The following is a 16673-nucleotide window of genomic DNA, read 5'->3' on the forward strand; positions in this document are numbered from 1 at the left end:
GCCATGCATATGGTGCTCTTAAAAGCAAAAACAGATGTCACTCATTTATATTTCATGCTGAGCCCATATTATGAGCCCAGGCAAGGCCTGAGCGCAGCTTCCGAGTGCCTTTGTCCACAGATTCCTGGCATGTCCTACATACTGCCAGCGGCCTCTTTGCATTCTCCGGCACAATGATCTCAATTGTTTGGGACAAAACAGCTGCTCCCCAATGAGGATGCGGCCAATGTGACAACTGCTGAAATCTTGCAAATGATCTGTTAAACCGACTTGCCAGTTGCCCTCCCTGGCTCTGAATGAGTCAACACATTAGCCGTGACTTTTAATGATCTAAATTATGTGTTACCTGCATAACTGATGAGAAGGGTGATGAACATAGATCCTCCATTGCCACTGTGGCTATTATTACCCATTCAGGGAGTCATTTCAGGTTAAGCCAGGACAATGTTTCAGCAGCTTTCCGAAACGGTTCAGAGGTTCAGTTGCGGTAATTGCATGATTACAGCGTCCTTTTCGCAATGAGGGAGAGCAGAGACTCTGGAAGAAAGACAAGCCTCTCCTTTGTCTCTAATGAGGGTATTGCAATGTTGGTCACTCTTCTGCTATCATTCTGAAATCTGTTCCACAGTGCTTAGCAGAAGCCACCTCTAAACTTCTAGCTTTCTCCCTTTGTTGATAAGTAGGTCAGTGAGATAATACTGAATGTTGCAAAGGCAGCAAAAGGCCGATTATGATATGATTTTTCCAGGGTGGGTCTCTAGCAAAACCAAGCAGCTGTGTGTCACATGCTGCCCATGCCTCCAGCACTATTAGGCTTAAGCAAATAATTCAAATTTTAAATAAAAAATCAACATAATGGCCTAAATCCAATTGTTAGTGCAAATTAGAGGAGTCCCACTGAATTACTGAAAGTGTGAATATAACAAGCTCCCACTGATTTGATGGATCCACTGTAGTTGGAATTAACTATGGGATTTAGGACAAGAAACTTTTTTCATGATTATTCAGAAGGAATGGTCATAAGAATGATTGTTACATAGCATATTGGGTTTCTGTGAGTTTTCTGGGCTGTATGGCCATGTTCCAGAAGCATTCTCTCCTGATGTTTCACCCACATCTATGGCAGGCATCCTCAGAGGTTGAGGGGATTGTCAACCTCTGAGGATGCCTGCCATAGATGTGGGTGAAACATCAGGAGAGAATGCTTCTGGAACATGGCCATACAGCCCAGAAAACTCACAGCAACACAGTGATTCCAGTCATGAAAGCCTTCAACAACACATAGCCATATTCATGACAATGAGACCCAAATCTAAACACAACATTCATTTATGTTTCATATGCACCATAAATGCACTTTATACACAATATTTTAAAATAATGATGTGCCTGAAACAAAGTTTGTGTACACTAAATCATCAGCAAGCACTGTCTGTCATGTCACTGTCAGTCACATGACAGGGGTTCTGGATAAGGGATGCTCAACATGTAGTTATAGCAGTATTTGTAAAGAGCACTTCCAGGTTCTGGTCCTGACATGCTCTTTTCTCCTTAGTTTTGTTGTCGACCGCGTTTGGGGGATCGGGCCCCTTAAGGAGGGAGCCGACCCGGTCCTGAGGGAACGGACCTTGGCGAAGCCAAAAGAAGAATATAAGCCGCAATACAACCTGAAGCCTGAAATGAAGAAGGTCCGCCAAGTTGAAGGAAAATCCGCCAAGGAGTTTTTATTGAGCAATTCAGCTGAAAAGGACGCTAATAGTGATCATTCAATCTACTAGCGTAACATATGTTTCAAATAAAGTCATATTTATACAGTGTTTCGGTCTGACAGCCCTTTGAATTTCCCGCCCCGCTTCCCTGCCCATCTGATCGCGGATAGGCTGAGAGGTTGAACGAGGCGGGCTTTCGTTTCCCGCCTTGCCCTGCTGGCCCAATGGGGAGCCGTTTTTTTGTCCCCCCTCGGGCCAATCAGAGAGGAGGAGGCGGGAGCTATAGAAACAATGCGGTGACCGGACAGGAAACATCGGATTAATTCTGGCCCAGCCAATTTCTAAAGGAATTAATGACACCCATCAAGGATGTCCGGGGTCCTGTCACGTTCGCAGATTTTAGATATGTCTTTGGGGTGTCAGACAGGAAGTAGTGATGGGTGGTGATGAGCCCTCATTGACGGCCCCACAGGGTGCCTTCCTGCGGCGTCCTGGCCTGCGATATGACAATGTTTGCCTTGGGGGCGAGTCACCTTTAGGAGTTTGGTGACTCTAAACCCTATATTGTCCATGCGATCGGAATGAGATGGGATTAAACTGTGGCAGATTATCCTTTTGTTTTTGGGAAGGGAGGTTTGAGTCATGGGGCTAGAGTTCAGGTTGGGGTCACAATATTTCCCATTTGATTTCATGATCTGCCAATTATATGGGATAAAATGAAAATTAAAAATAAAGTTGGAATATAAACCCAGCTGGGAAAAACACATATTTTCCGGGGATCCCAAAGAATATAAATACATATAGGCAGAAAGGTAGATTTTCAAGAAAATAAAGGAGAATCCATAAAGGTGGGTGACATTGCATAAAGGGGAATCATGAATGATATAAACAATAGAAATAAGCAATAGAAAACATTTGATAAGGACGAAGTTCACAACATCTGGGGAATCCAACATAGAAGTAGGGTTCAAGCAGCATGATTTCACAATCCATGAAGTTAGCCCAACAGTTTGAAATTCATACAACAGTGAGTCATGTACATAGAATATAAAAATTCACAAATACATGAGGGGAAAGAGTTCATAAGGAATTCATAGAGATGGCATGGGGAAGGGGCACATATGGGTTAGTAAGTCTTTGGAGGTATAGGATTTCATAAGTCCAAGGGGTAGGTGTGGGGAAGAGTGTTCTTCTCTTTCATAAAATTATGAAATTATGAATGAAACGTGGAGGGCCCCCGTCCGGGCATCCCTTGGCAGCTGTAGAGGGTGAGGGTCCTTGGTGAACTATGTCTCCCCCGCGAGAGAGCGATCCCCCCATCCCCATTTCACAGAAAGGGGCCAGGGAGAACCATTCCGCGAGTCGCGGGGAGAGAAAACCCCGGGATAAAGCAGCAACTTGGCTTGGAAAGAAACGCGGTTCTGTTTGACAGTCAGCTGTTGAGATGCCGAAAACTGGACCGATTCCGGGTCTGCTGGTTGTCTTCGAGTCAGGAGCCTTAGAAAGGGTTAAGACTAAAAGAGGAGCGTTCTAGGGGTAATTTTGATAGAGATATGAGCCAATTTATATCGACCGCCATGTTAATCTATGGCAGGGAATCTCAGCCGGAGTTTAAAGGGACGGGAGGGAGAGAGAGATTGCATGCAAAGGAAAGGAGTCAGAGAAAAGATACAAAATAACCAGATAGAGAGGGTTACTGTTAAAATAAATGCTACTTTTATTGGGGGGATTTGTTACATAGTTCAGGGAAGAGGAAAATGAAGGAAAAAAGGTCTTTTAATAATAGTCTGTTGCGGTCCCGCTCCGTTCTTTTGGAGAGTAATCTATGGAACTCTCTGCTGCGTTTTTTTTTTTAATCAATTTGAAAGCGGGGGCGACGGTCATCATATTCCCCACTCGGTAAGGGCGGGGCGAGATGGGCGGAGCCTATTTTCGCCCCTGCCCTTACCGCATAAAAATTATAACCTCTAGTGGCAGCATGGCCATCTGCTGAGAGGGGTTCGAATGGTTCTTTTGCTGCAAATTTGGAACAGAGCGGGCAAATGCGACCAGCAACAGCTTATTATTAGAGGGAAAAGGATTACAGCTAGAAAGAGGAGAAAACTTTTCCTCAACCAGTCTAAAGAAGGGAGCCAATCGGTCAGAAAACTAAGGTCGAATCCAGTCGTCTCCTTAATTCCTGAGGCCAAATCATCCAAACCCTCGATGGATTTATGAATCATAGGAGTCTGGTCTGTCAAATTAAAGCAGCACATGTGCCTTACACTCTCACAGCCATAGTGGTTTTTCAATAGGAGGAAATCAATAGCTGCCCTGTTATCTAATACAGCCTCCTGCAGCTCATGCCTTTCCTTTGCCACTGATGCCAAAGCTTGAGAGGTATAATTGATGTTTTTGACCAGAGCGCAGGCCAGGTGCTTTATGGCCCTATAATTCATGGCTGAGGCCACTCCAGGAGTGAACAATGCAGCCGCCACAAATTGTGGGATGCCTTTTTCCACCACTGAGGGGTCACAATTTGGATCCAAGTTTTGAATGGATCTTGCCTTCCGACCCAAAGAGTGTGCCAATTCTAGGTCGTTCTTGGAAGGCATAAAAAGAGACAGCCTACCCAAGGCACAATTCCCCATGGAGGTATTGGCAGGTAGATAACCATAGGCTGTCTGTCCACACAGGAAAAACCATCCTGGGGGCAGGACCAAATGGGCATTCAAATGAGACAGTTTTTCTCTATGTGTGCGATTTAGAGAGTTGTCAATGGGAAGCTAATGGACAACACCGGGCTAGAATTGACAGGGAGGGTTAGAGAAGAAATGAGAATTAGGGTTAGGGTTAGTACCCCGGACAGCTCCCAAGGAGAAAAAAAATAGAGTGAAAATTAGAACTCACGGCTCCTGATTCAGCACGCCGGACAGCTCCCAGCAGGAAAACTAAGGTATTCAGTTCTTCCGAGCGGGGGTTGAAGTGAGGGCCGATTTGACAGCTGTCAAAGCGAGCTGTCAAATGTTTGTAGGTCCAAATGGGGGTGTTCCCGTGGTGCTAGAAGGATGGAATTTGGAGAGGTCCTTGGAGAGGGTCTTGTGCTTTGGTCTCTGGCTTTTGGTCTTTCTCCGGGCCTCGGGAGGGTGTGGGTCAGGACAGTTCGCGGGCGGCGGTCCCTGAGGAGGTGTTTTCCGGAACAACACCTTCAGGTCGTCTCCCAGCTCAGCTGTCCACAGATCTTTGTCTTCCTCACCGCTGGTGGGGGCTGGTTCTGGTTCAGGAGCACTCTTGATGGATCCTGGCATGGATTCCAGGATTCCAGCACCTTGCAAGCGGTGTAGGAGGTCAGGAGGGCTTCGAGGAGGTTGTGATGCCATCTTCACCCGGCGCCTCCTAGTGTCCACAGCCAGGTCCAGCACCTCCACCCAGGAAGGAGGTCCAAGGGATAGAGAATGCCTCAAGACAGCAAAGAAAAGAGATCACGTGTCCCATCCCCACTCCCCTTCCCCCAAGACCCTATGAGTGGAGGGTTAGTTTTATAAGGAAGAAAAAAAGGAGGAAAAAATGGAAATAAATCATTCATACCTTTTGGGACGTTTTCAATACTGAAGGTTCCTCTGGCACCCTTGCAGCCATGTTAGGGCTCCCCACTCGCGCCTGACCCAGTGACCAACAGCGAGGGTCCTGTCCGTGGCTCCATGGGGACACACTTTTAGCCTCTGCCACCTCTTCTTCAGGTGAGGAGGGGTCGCCCTTACCTGCCAGCCTTCTCCTGGTCTCGTGGGGGCGCCCTTTCCTCCCTGCAGTTGAAGGGGATGTTCTTCTGCTCAGGGTCAGCCTTACGACCCCTGCCAGGGGTTGGAGCCAGCTCGTGGGTGGGGGCCTCATCACCGTGATGGCACCCCACTGGTTGCTCTCGCCTTATCTGAGCTGGGTTTCTCAGAGTCCCTTTACAGCCACAGGAGTGGATGATGGTCCTGGTAGCCCAGGTCGGAGTGGGGTGCCTCCCATGTGGGGTGCCAGGATCCCCATTCTACAATTCCCAACGGTCCCTTTTATACTGAGAGAGTGTTAGTAAAATCCCTAACCCATTGTACACACAGTCATTCAAGAAATAGCAAACAAGAGAGAGAGAGGAACAGAAAGGATGGCTCAGGGAAGAAAACCATGAGAAAGAGGAACAAAACTTGGTTCCCCACATTTAAAGGACAGACAGAAGCTCCAATAGTCAAGACAACAATCAAAGAATACTACTCAGAGAACAGGGAAGCCCCAGGCAGGACTCAGCCAGTCTCTGAAGATGGAAGGTTTTCCAAAGATACACAATATCCCCCAGAGAGAAAGGGGGGGGCTGAGAGGGAGATTCAAAAAGGGGGAGGGGTTTTGCAGGGTTGCCCAAAGGGATTGGGTGAAAAAAAAAGAAAAGGGAAAGGAGTCTCTGAGGACACAGGATCCTTCAGTTTGAGCAAATTTCAAGGTGTGACCTGACGATTTGGAAGGAGTGCCAGATCAAAGGTCCCACTTACAAATTGTAACCAACAAAAATGCAAATTTACAGTCTAAAAATTTATGTTCCTCTGGGATCTTTGGGGAGTTTCTGGAGTTTTTGGGTAAAGTTCTTGAAAGCAAACAGAAAAGAAGAGGGAAGAAGGGAATTGAACTGTGACTCAAAAATTCAGAAGCAGATTGCTTTGAAAAGGAGGGAGAGAGGGGAAAATAATTCTTTGGAGAACTATTGACCCAATATTCAGGCTTTAGATGAAACAGAGGATGGCAATGAATGTTCTTTGGTCTCTGAACAGTCAATTCCTCCTTCCTCTGAGGTCTCATTCCCCCCATGGCCCCTCCTTTCCCCCTGTTCCTCTGGTCAAAAAGGACGAGCGAGAGGAAGAGAGGGAGAGAGAGGGAGGGGGGGCTGAGAGAGAATAGAGGGCTGGGAAACGGAAGGGAGACGGGGGGGGGGGGATGGCGGGGAGTTGGGAGAGTGAGTCTGGGAGAGTGGGATCCCGGGAAGCAGAGGTTCCCTTGAAGGGTCGATTTGGGGGTTCTGGGTCGGTGCAAGACTCAGAACAAGGGAGAAAACGGGGGATGTGGTGAGGCAAGGGATGGGGGTCGGATTTGGTAAGGTGGGGCAAGCAAATGTCTCCAGAAGTTCCTCTTCTGGTGGAGGCGGGAGGGGAAGTAGGTCTAGAGGGGAGCTTTGGAGGAGAGTAGGTCTTGGAGCCCACGTCCCTGCATGGGAAGACTTGGACCCCCCCTCCCTCCTTCCACTCTCCCTCTGGCTTAGGGCCATGAACATCGCAGCATAAGCAAGTTGGGACCACTTGCCCTCCCCATGGTGAGTCACCTTAGGTCAACACTCCGAATTCGGTGACTCAAACGGGGGGCAAGCTGTTCCCCCTTCAAGGGCCACAAGGGGCCACTTACGTGCTCTGAGTTGGCCCAACCTGGCCTGCACCATGTTTTTTGATGCAAAGCCCACCCCAATTGGCCAGGATCTTTCCCAATGGAGAATCCCTGGGGATGTCTGCTGGGGTGGGACACCCTAGACGTGCTTGAACAAACACCCATTCTTGGCTCATCCCCTGCCCAGTACCTGACAGTTAACGGAGTAACGACTCACCCAACCGGCCAGGTCAGCTCGTCCTACCGAGAGTTCCCTTCACCAAGACTGGATGGCTGGCATTCGTGGAATCCGCAGGTGCCCCGGGAACACGACCGTTCCCCTACCCCGCGATTCTTGAACCTGTAATCTTACAAGCCAGACTGTTCTCACACGCCCCCCGGGTGCCAGATTTTCCCGCGTTTCACCAGGAATTTGTTACCGAGCCCTGATCCGAAGTGCAATACCTCCAGGGCTCCGCCCACCTGGGTCTCAACAACGGGGCCGGTTCCCTTTTATTTTTACAGGGCGTCCCCTGTTTCACGTTGGCGCTTTTCCTTCGAGGAGCTAAAAATCTGCTTCCTCCTATCTGGCTCCTTTGTTCAGTACCCTGAATCAGATCTAGAGAGAGAAAGGGACTGCCAGAGAAATTTGGATGTGAAATGAGGTCAAATTGTTGGTCGGAGGGCCCTCCTTGCAGCCGTTTCTCTCCCCAACCTGTCCCAGAATATCTGGACCAAGGTCGCCGCTTGGAATTTTAGCCTAAAAGAATTGATCTTTGGAACTTCCAAGCAAGTCCCTTCGTGGTAAAGCCAAATTATGTTGTCGACCGCGTTTGGGGGATCGGGCCCCTTAAGGAGGGAGCCGACCCGGTCCTGAGGGAACGGACCTTGGCGAAGCCAAAAGAAGAATATAAGCCGCAATACAACCTGAAGCCTGAAATGAAGAAGGTCCGCCAAGTTGAAGGAAAATCCGCCAAGGAGTTTTTATTGAGCAATTCAGCTGAAAAGGACGCTAATAGTGATCATTCAATCTACTAGCGTAACATATGTTTCAAATAAAGTCATATTTATACAGTGTTTCGGTCTGACAGCCCTTTGAATTTCCCGCCCCGCTTCCCTGCCCATCTGATCGCGGATAGGCTGAGAGGTTGAACGAGGCGGGCTTTCGTTTCCCGCCTTGCCCTGCTGGCCCAATGGGGAGCCGTTTTTTTTGTCCCCCCTCGGGCCAATCAGAGAGGAGGAGGCGGGAGCTATAGAAACAATGCGGTGACCGGACAGGAAACATCGGATTAATTCTGGCCCAGCCAATTTCTAAAGGAATTAATGACACCCATCAAGGATGTCCGGGGTCCTGTCACGTTCGCAGATTTTAGATATGTCTTTGGGGTGTCAGACAGGAAGTAGTGATGGGTGGTGATGAGCCCTCATTGACGGCCCCACAGGGTGCCTTCCTGCGGCGTCCTGGCCTGCGATATGACAATGTTTGCCTTGGGGGCGAGTCACCTTTAGGAGTTTGGTGACTCTAAACCCTATATTGTCCATGCGATCGGAATGAGATGGGATTAAACTGTGGCAGATTATCCTTTTGTTTTTGGGAAGGGAGGTTTGAGTCATGGGGCTAGAGTTCAGGTTGGGGTCACAATATTTCCCATTTGATTTCATGATCTGCCAATTATATGGGATAAAATGAAAATTAAAAATAAAGTTGGAATATAAACCCAGCTGGGAAAAACACATATTTTCCGGGGATCCCAAAGAATATAAATACATATAGGCAGAAAGGTAGATTTTCAAGAAAATAAAGGAGAATCCATAAAGGTGGGTGACATTGCATAAAGGGGAATCATGAATGATATAAACAATAGAAATAAGCAATAGAAAACATTTGATAAGGACGAAGTTCACAACATCTGGGGAATCCAACATAGAAGTAGGGTTCAAGCAGCATGATTTCACAATCCATGAAGTTAGCCCAACAGTTTGAAATTCATACAACAGTGAGTCATGTACATAGAATATAAAAATTCACAAATACATGAGGGGAAAGAGTTCATAAGGAATTCATAGAGATGGCATGGGGAAGGGGCACATATGGGTTAGTAAGTCTTTGGAGGTATAGGATTTCATAAGTCCAAGGGGTAGGTGTGGGGAAGAGTGTTCTTCTCTTTCATAAAATTATGAAATTATGAATGAAACGTGGAGGGCCCCCGTCCGGGCATCCCTTGGCAGCTGTAGAGGGTGAGGGTCCTTGGTGAACTATGTCTCCCCCGCGAGAGAGCGATCCCCCCATCCCCATTTCACAGAAAGGGGCCAGGGAGAACCATTCCGCGAGTCGCGGGGAGAGAAAACCCCGGGATAAAGCAGCAACTTGGCTTGGAAAGAAACGCGGTTCTGTTTGACAGTCAGCTGTTGAGATGCCGAAAACTGGACCGATTCCGGGTCTGCTGGTTGTCTTCGAGTCAGGAGCCTTAGAAAGGGTTAAGACTAAAAGAGGAGCGTTCTAGGGGTAATTTTGATAGAGATATGAGCCAATTTATATCGACCGCCATGTTAATCTATGGCAGGGAATCTCAGCCGGAGTTTAAAGGGACGGGAGGGAGAGAGAGATTGCATGCAAAGGAAAGGAGTCAGAGAAAAGATACAAAATAACCAGATAGAGAGGGTTACTGTTAAAATAAATGCTACTTTTATTGGGGGGATTTGTTACATAGTTCAGGGAAGAGGAAAATGAAGGAAAAAAGGTCTTTTAATAATAGTCTGTTGCGGTCCCGCTCCGTTCTTTTGGAGAGTAATCTATGGAACTCTCTGCTGCGTTTTTTTTTTTTAATCAATTTGAAAGCGGGGGCGACGGTCATCAGTTTGAAACAGCTGCTTGTGTCTTGGGGGGGGGGGGGATTCAACTTCAAATCCAATGGGTATCCCCAAAGTAACTTTTCTACATTCTAAGTAACTTTTGCAATCTCTTCTCCCCTCTGGGATTACCTATAGTAATTGCAAGGGATTTTCCTTTGCTCTAAGAAAGAAAAATGCCTCAAGCCGTACAACTAAATGAAGCACTACTAAACTAAAATAAAGAAATGCATTTTGAGAAAATTCATGTCAGCATTTTGCTGGCGTTTGATTGGCATTTCTCCTGGGAGGAAAAACGCACTTCCTTTGGTTGTTGACCTCCAGCTTCCCAAGGTCATGTTATTATTACCTGTGCAAAATCTTTTGGGAGGAAGAGATGTGCTAACTAACCCCAACAGCAGCATGCATTGCAGGCAGGTGAAGAGGTGGGAAGACTCTGCAAGATTACCCCGCATCCTGCTCCTTTCCTCCTCTCCACTCAAAGAGATTAATTGTCACCGCTCACTGTATTTTGCCTGCCAGTTTTGATCAAGCACACCTAAAGATGGATGCTTGGTTAAACCACCACAGCATGAGTAATTTCAATCAAATACAGGTTTGGGTTAAAGCCTTGGTGTATTTTTTGTTGCTGAGCTTTTTTCGAAATCCTCAGGGCTTGTCATTAGGTAGTGGGATACTGTATCCTGGTTAGAATGATGATTGAATCTGAAAGCAATTCCTCCTTTATATAATAATACTTTTCTCCCCTGTGGTTCTTTCTACAACCAAATTTTTTTTTGCAAGGCTTCTAGAGCTTAGAACAAATCCAGCCTATTGTCAGTTGCAGAAGTTTCATCAAAATGAGAGAGACGGGACAATACTTTAATCCCTTGTCTCCAGGTGATAGGCAGAAAACTCTTGTAGGTCATGTCAACATCTCCTTAATTATACAATTGTATTGTACTCCTTGTCTGATCCCAGAGGCCAGGAGTTGATAAATTTTGGGGCTGTAAGATTAACATTCTCCATAATACCCTGGACCAGGGGTTTCAAACGCATTTTCACAGAGGGCCACATTAACTTTATGGTTGCCTTCAAAGGATTGTTTATAATCATAGGACTGTACAAATGTAACTATGTTGCCTTGGCATTGAAATCCTGACAGGCCACATAAAATGACACAGAGTCAGATTCGCCCTGCAAACTTTGCATTTGACTTGTGTGCTTTAAAACAACCCAAGCATGCCTGAACTTGGAAGCTAAGAAAGGCCAAGGTTATGCTTTCATACAACAGCAGAGATATTGGTAAGAAATCTGGACTGCAAGTCAAGATTGATAGTAGTCAGGAATCCCTGACAGCCAATCTATGTGGATTCTTTATCATGAAGGAGGTTGCAGATCAGCTCCATGGCAGCTGCGTGACACACATAGCTATTTCAGGTTAATGTGGCTTTGAACTATATTAATAAAAGTTGTGCTCTGGAGCTCATCTGCATTTGGGTGCATGTAAACAGTTGTGCAGCTTCCTATTCAGGAAGCAGCTGATGCCACTTTCCCTGGGCTTGGGCACCTACCTTGCCCCGTTGTTCTGGGCTTTGCAGTGCTACCAGGCACAAAAATGGCAGTATTTCTTGATCGGCACCTGGAGTGACGATAGCCACTGGAGTGAAGAAGCAATTGGAGATGGAAGGGGGGAAAGGACAAAACAATTCCTTCTTTCCCTCCTCCTTTCTCTTCACTTCATTGCTCTAGCTATCATCATTACATTATCATCTGCAAAACCCAGATAGATGTGGGCAATGTAAGGGTGTTGGTCCAGTGGTGTTGAACCTGTTCCAGTGCTGCTGTGGCATGTAGTGTGGACAAGTGGCCATGTAGACCTTGGTGAAGCTGCTCTGAAGTACCCCACAAGAACGGCTATGTTAGATGGGAATAGGGGTCTCTATATTTCAAGTGGCTCTATTTTTATCTATGAGATCGGTTCCAGAATGTGGAACTCCACATTAACTCTTGTAGCTATTAAGCTATAGTCGGTCTGCAGGATTCCATTTTACTCTCTCATGCTGCTTATTATTTATATGAAAATTATGGATGTTATCACTAGGTGTTTGAGGGTTGGGTGTCAACACTACACTGATGATACGTAGCTTTATTCCTCCTGGTCTCCAGAGTCGTGGTTTAGTGCTCAAACCACTACACTACATTGCCTTTCAAATTAATTTTGGGAACATTTTTAGGTACTCCTGGAGAAATTTTGATCACCTCCAGCAAGGTTTTTCTTCTATTCCTAAGTACTTTTGTGGGATGGCATGACTAATTCCTTTGCTTTAAAATGTATCTGGCCTTTGCACAGAAAAATTCTGGCAAAAGATCAAATACCTGGCCAGGCCGTTCTCCCCCTCTGTTCCTGGTCCTTTAGCAAGCCTAACAAGAAAAGCAATAAGGGAATGACCTCCTCGCCTTCTTTTCTATGAAAAGCCCCTTGAGTATGCCACATGCAAAGGAAAAGAACACAGGACATTGATTAAAAATCATTTCTTTTCCTTTTAGCGACAATTGCAATAAAAAGAGGCCAGGAATTAAATGAAGTGACCTTTTCAGTGGCGCCTACAGCTATAGGATCCGATCCAATTCCATAGGAAGTCAATAGAAGGCCTCTCATTGATTTCAGCATGACTTAGAACAGGCCTTCCAAATGGAGTACAGTTCATTATCAATTAATAGCCTTCAAAAACAGGTGGATCATTTTGTTTTCAGTCCATGCAATGTTATATAGTCTAAGTCAGAATTACATTCATTCTCCACAGGTACTTCAGGAACCTTGCGTTATAGGGACATGGCAAAATGCACAAGTGAGAGAAGACCAAGTCAGCTCAATGGGACTTACTTAGGTGATCCCTCGTTGTCCAAGTATGAAGGTCTTCCAAGTGCAGTGAATACGTAGGTGACCGCGGAGTCCTATTCTTGACCCACATGTTCTTCCACCGTGAGGACATCAGTTTCCAGATGGAAGCTGGTACCGATCAGGGTTGGCTTAATGCACTTTCCTCTTGGCACAAGTCTCCCTCTCGCCCTCCATTCGTGCCTCTTCGAATTTCACAGCACTGCTGGTCACAGCTGACCTCCAGTTAGAGTACTCAAGGGCCAGGGCTTCCTAATTCTCGGTGTCTATGCCACAGTTTCTAAGGTTACACTTCAAGCCCATCTTTAAATCTTTTTTCCTGTCCACTAACATTTTGTTTTCCGTTCTTGAGTTGGGAGTATAGTAACTGCTTTGGGAAACGGTGATTGGGCATTCGCACAACGTGTCCAGTCCAGTGGAGTTGATGGTGTAGAAGCATCACTTCAATGCTGGTGGTCTTTGCTTCTTCCAGCACGTTGACATTTGTCTTCCCAAGAAATCTGCAGTATTTTTCAGAGGCAACGAAATGGGACTAACTCCGAGTGGATATGCAGATAATTTCATGACAAAATAGTTGTCCTATTAAACTGTTGTCCTATTCACATCTGTGTGTGCATTGCATTGCCTGTCCATTTATGGGACCTCCATGAATCCCACAGGGTTTTCTTAGACAAGGAATACTCAGAAGTGGTTTTGCCAGTCTAGAGCAGGGCTGATGAATCTTTGGTTTCAAACAGCAGCTCTTGTAATCCTTTACCACTGCTATGATAAGTGGGACTGATTGAAATGACTCACTGATGGAAAGCCTTCCTCAACCTTGACCAAGCTGATCACCTGATTGTATTGTTTCCATTACTCCATTATAGACTGCAGATTGGAGGAATCACATGACTAAATCTGCAACAGAAGTCAAGGGGTTTGTGGTGACAAAAACACTTGCCCCAAAATAGCAAACTACATGAAGTAAATTACATTTAAAATCCATTAAAGGTGCTGTGTTTTCTCCACACCTGGACTTCATAATAATTTTCACAGGAAAAATACTATACTGTATATAGATTTTTTTAAGGAAGCCACATGAGAAAACCAACAAAGGCAAGCTGCAAAGGAGTTGAACATGATATCTCTTGAAGGCTACATTAAAATTAAATTAAAAGCCTATATAGCAGGCATGGACAAACTTCGGCCCTCCAGGTGTTTTGGACTTCAACTCCCACAATTCCTAAAAGCCTACTGGCTTTTAGGAATTGTGAGAGTTGAAGTCAAAAACACCTGGAAAGCCAAAGTTTGCCCATGCCTGCTATATAGTAATGCCCAGCTGACCTGCAGTTCAGGTACTTACTGCTGATAGGCAGTCAGGCCCTTGGTCACCAGTGATATTCTTTTAAAATAAAATGTACACTCTAAAATTCGACCCAAATCCAGCTGAACCTGGGGAGTTTGCCTCTGATGGAACAAAGGAGAACATTGCAAAACTGTCACCTAATGCATTTTTTCTCAGGAATAAACCCACAGAACATAGTGGCAATTAATTTTGGTCCAAACATGGTCAAGTTCCAAGCCTTCATCACTTCACTCTGGTCTTTTTGCTTTGTTGTATACATTACTATAATCAGAAAAGCTTATAGGAAGTGGCTGCTTTTCAAAGTAATGTATTAATTTGTTGGCTTTCTATCCTGCTTTCCCGCAAAAAAACTGAGAACCAGGCTGGTTCACTACAAGACTGATGGAAAAGTTACAGGTTAACACCATGCATACAAAAAGCTATAATATTAAAATGCAATTAAAGGAATTATAACATTAAGAGCCAAGTTAATTAGAAGGAAATTCATAGTACATCAACAAAAGGTATATCAGTAAAAAGTACAACACTCACCCCATTAAAAGTAGCTTTAGCAGCCTGTGAATTGCCAATAGTCTCCTTGAATAAAAATGCCTTTGCCTGTCGACAGAAGGTCAACACAGAGAAGGGCAGCCTTTTGGATGGGAGTTCCACAGCATGGGAGCAACCACTGAGAAAATCCTCTTCTCAGGTCACCACCAAATGGTTTCCTGGCACACTCCACATATTATAACACTTAGCACACAAACCTCTTGGTCAATTGATCATATCTGCTTTCTGATTCCCAACCAGCACCACTATATTTCAATAACTCCCACCATCATTCATACGGTTATCTACTCACCCTAACTTTAGGTAACCTCTTTGCTCCTGCCTATGTCCTCCAATGACCATTTTTAAAACTGTACTTATCATACCATCATAGATGCTGGTTTTGTATTTCCAGTGCTATTCACAGAAACAGTCTTCTCATAAAGGTCTATTCTTAAGCACTTCACTCTGTGCCTCTGAGGAAGTAGGCTTGAGTTTATGGAAGCTTATTAAGTCAAACCCTTTCTCTCAGTCTCAAAGATGCTACAAAATCACTTTGCATACAGAGTAGGGCTATTAATGATAGGGTGCCATGAAAGTCACTCATTCATAGGGTTGCTATAAGTTAAAGTCAACTTCACAACATTTGCAACAGATATTTGGGACATCCCAAGAGCTTCATCGCTCCATGCAACATGTAGACTGTATGCTCTCCACCTCATGCTGTATGAGGCCCCACCTACATTGCCATATGATCCAGTTTCTCAATGCAGGTTAACTGCATTGAACTGGATCATATGGCAATATAGATCCAGCTTGAGTTAAAGGACAAGCTTCAGCCTGTTCACTCTGCAAGACTCTTGGATTTTTAGGTTGGGGAGGCACTAGAGCTCTCTTGGAGAGAATTCTAAATCTCACATGAGACTTCTGCATCTTTAATAATAATAATAATAATAATAATAATAATAATAATAATACTTTATTTATACCCCACCACCATCTCCCCAACGGGGACTCGGGGCGGCTTACATGGGGCCACGCCCAAAACAATACAATATAAACAGCATATAAAAGAACAGCACATCACAACACAATAAGCAATACAATAAATAATAATATCCATTACAAAATAAAACAAGGAAACAATGAAAAACAAGGGCAGACCACATGAACATTAAATTAAAACTCGGGGTAAAAGAGACATAAAAATAAAAACCAATTTCTGTTTGGTTTTTCTTTTCCAATTTCTGTTACCTTTTAAACTCTGCAGGATGTTTTTTTGGCCCTAGAGTATTTATTATTTATTTATTTATTTCCAATATTTCTATCCCGCCCTTCTCACCCGAAGGGACTCAGGGCGGCGTACAATTGGCAACAATTTGATGCCGATACATCATTAAAAACAACAACATATAAAAATATATTACAACCAATTAAATACAGTATAAAATATAAAACATAAACATATGCTTAAAATCCGTTCCTCCAATATCCTCCAACAGTACCCTGAAGAGAGAAAAAAAATGTAAAAAAACAAATAAAATTGGCCCTTCCAAGTCAGAATATGTTTTAGAATATTTTCTAAAACAAGGTATGAGGCACTGATACAGTTTTTTTTTAAAAAAAGAGAATGTGGGACTATAAAATCTGGTTTTATGGGGGAGGGCAACTGGTCTGACCTCAAGGGCCATCCATTCCAACCCCATACTATCATGCAGGAATGCACAATCAAAGCATCTAGCCTTGACTTTAAAACTCCACAGAAGGAGACTCCACCACACTCGCAGGCAGAATATTCCACTGCCAGACAGCTTTCTCTGTCAGGAAGTTCTTTCTAATGTTTAGGTGAAACCCGCCCCCTCTCTATCTCTTTGCAATTTAAATCCATTGCTCTGTGTCTTAGTCTCGAGAGCAGCAGGAAAAAAGCTCAATGTGACATCCTTTCAAATATTTAAACATGGCTATCATGTTCCTTCTCAGCCTTCTTTTGTCA

At 44.9% G+C, this 16673-nt stretch overlaps 1 protein-coding gene across 1 annotated transcript in view; it reads right to left on the reverse strand.

Annotated features, from left to right (window-relative positions):
* The window catches only part of camkmt (calmodulin-lysine N-methyltransferase), a 796752-nt gene that overhangs the window by 100730 nt on the left and 679349 nt on the right, over nt 1–16673 (reverse strand). The gene's annotated exons all lie outside the window — the stretch shown is intronic.

This window comes from Anolis carolinensis, chromosome 1 (assembly GCF_035594765.1).
Source record: "Anolis carolinensis isolate JA03-04 chromosome 1, rAnoCar3.1.pri, whole genome shotgun sequence".
In the NCBI taxonomy this organism is placed as follows: Eukaryota; Metazoa; Chordata; class Lepidosauria; order Squamata; family Dactyloidae; genus Anolis; species Anolis carolinensis.